At 33.2% G+C, this 2,784-nt stretch overlaps 1 protein-coding gene across 1 annotated transcript in view; it reads right to left on the reverse strand.

Moving 5' to 3' along the window:
• Positions 1-2,784, reverse strand: part of ZNF566 (zinc finger protein 566) — an 85,279-nt gene that overhangs the window by 10,792 nt on the left and 71,703 nt on the right. The window lies entirely within an intron of this gene.

A 2,784-nucleotide genomic window follows, 5' to 3' on the forward strand; every position in this document is an offset into this window, starting at 1 on the left:
AGACTGAGCTACAATTTAGATTAAGGCTACGGAATGTCTACAGAGGATCCTGACAGATAGGGAGGAGATACAGGTATTACCCAGCACATTTTTGGTTGAATGAGGAATGATTAACTTATTTTAGGTGAGATTTTAACTTTCAGTTAAGGAAGGAATTATGCATATTGATAGGATGCAATCTTGTGAACACTGGTCATTCATTTGGCTGCCCAGTATTTATGTACCCTTGCTATGATGGGAAACACCCATCTTTAAGAAGCAGAGGCTGATTCTCACTAGATAAACTGAATATGCATTCCAGCCTCCCCAGCAGTTGACGCCCAGGGATGAAACCTAGGCTCATCCACTTAAATACACCCACCTCAGAACAGCATGGCAATGACACAAAGGAACAGGGACTGCAGAGATTCCATCTGGGTGATGGGTGACCTCAGGTATACAGGTGGCAATATACAGCAGGAACAATAGAAATTTCTGTTGGTGATCATCAGTCATGCCTCTCCCCTTCTGATTTCTAGATTAATTGAAAAGTAGAGCATCTTTTTGGGTAATGATTTGTTGAAAAAGGCAGCTGGAGTCTTTAAAATGCACATCCTAATGTTGCATTCAAACTCTAGATATTGGGACATAAACAAGGGGAGAATTGGGCCTGCAGAGTAGGCATGGAGAATGATAGCCTGCCCTAGAGACCATGGAGAAATTAAAGGTCCAATAAAGGGAGATAATATATGTGTTTGAACACACGTCACCAAGGCAATAAATCATTTGTCTTATGACATACAAATAATAGTGATGAAAATAGGAAGCAGAAATAATCCTCAAAAACTAACCCTTCTATAAAAATGAAGAAAACATGGTAAAAAGTCCTAACACCCAGTGTCACCAAGTGTGCAACATGCAAAAAACAAGAAAATAAAATAGGTATAAATATTGTAAGATAGGTATATCACCTTTATCTGTAGATTATATAACTATAAAGCCCCAAAGAATCTATCACCTTATAAGCAGTATCCTAATATATGAAACTTTTAGATATTACTAGCATATTTTAAGCATTGTGACACATTACATTAGAGGGTATTGTTATTAGATATTAAAAGGTAAGGGGGATGAGGAGTTGTCAAAGAAATTTTAAGACATACATGTATTAATGAATATCTACTCAATGTCAATTGTTTGTTCATTTGTGAACAAACAAAATAGTTTGTTCAGAAAAAAGTTTAAATACTCTGTATTTAAACTGAATAAAATTCAAAATATAATCCCAATGAGTTTTTTAATGGAACTAGATAAAATAATTTAAAAATCCTTATGAAGAAACATTTGTCTTTATTTCCAAATAATAAACTACACATTAATAATATATGTATCTTGATTTCCAAGTAATAAAAGTTACTGAAAAGTGTCAAAGATTGCTGAAATATATGGAACAGAAATAGATGTGATGATTTGGACATTTAATATATGACAGTATTTTAATTCACGAGAAAGATGAGGAATTTTTTTTTCTGCATGTCCTCCTCCCCCCAACATGAAGAATTTAATAATTACTTCTGGCATAATTGGTTTTATTTCTGGATAGAAACAAATCTTATACCTGACTCATACCATATACAATAATCAATTCCAGATAGATGAAAATATTAAATTTGTGTGTATACATACACAGAAACACACATGAAAAACTGCACTCTTTTCCTTTATTCTCTTGCCCTCTGAAATTCTCTAGTAGCAAAACCTTCCTAAGAAACAGAAAACACTGGAAATAACTTGGGAAACCTATTTTATAGAAATAAAATAGACGAGAATATAAAAATGTTTATTGCAGCATTACTCTTAAATGGCATAAAAAGAGGAAACAATCTGAAACATCACAACTGGGGAAATGGTTGAACAGGTATTGGTACAAGCATACTGTGGAAGATACTGCAAGCATTAAAAAGACTGAAGTTGAATCATCATCTATTGACTTGAAGGAATATCCAAAATGTACAGTTGAATGTAAAAAAGCAAATTTCATAGAAATGTATAAAGTATCATCCATTTTTTATAAAAAACATAATCAAATAATTTGTGTGTTAATGTTTGAACATGAAGAAATATACATAATCTTTAAATATTATTCAGAAGAAAATGGACAAAAGGGGAGGGAATGAGGAATGGAGAAGGACAGAGATAATGATTTTTTCTTTTTACTTTATGGTACTGTTTTATTAATTTGGGTGCCAATGTACTACCTCCATAATTTTAGATGAGCAACTTAATAAAAGATTTAAATATGCATACAAAATTAAATTTCATTTGGCAGTTCTCGTTTTGATAATAATGCAAAACATTAGAACAGAATATTCTGTTTTTAGTAATTCTTCCATCTGCAGATATCTGCTCACTCTATTTTTCTCAAATTTATTATGAAATATTTTTACCTTCTTATTGCCTGTACAAAATAAAGTAACTCAATGTTCAAAGAAACCCTTCCTACGTAGGATCTAAGAGAAAAGGGAGTGGGGCATGATAAGACGGATCTAAGGTATCTAACCTTCCACAGAACAGTAACTGTCCAATGTAGGGAGGTGCTTGCTGAGCATGAAATTTGAGGCACGATAAGGGCCATCTCAAAAACTACCCTAAACCTAAACAAAGCTAAACTGTGGGCTTTTTTTTAAACTTCATGATTTCTTAAGAGACTTACTAGGTTTCCACACTATAATGGCAGACTTGAATATGGGCCACAAAGGCTAAAATATTTACTATCTGGCCCTTTAGGGAAAAACTTTGCTGACC

The sequence above is a fragment of the Propithecus coquereli genome, unplaced genomic scaffold (genome assembly GCF_000956105.1).
Source record: "Propithecus coquereli isolate 6110/MARCELLA unplaced genomic scaffold, Pcoq_1.0 Scaffold358, whole genome shotgun sequence".
NCBI lineage: Eukaryota > Metazoa > Chordata > Mammalia > Primates > Indriidae > Propithecus > Propithecus coquereli.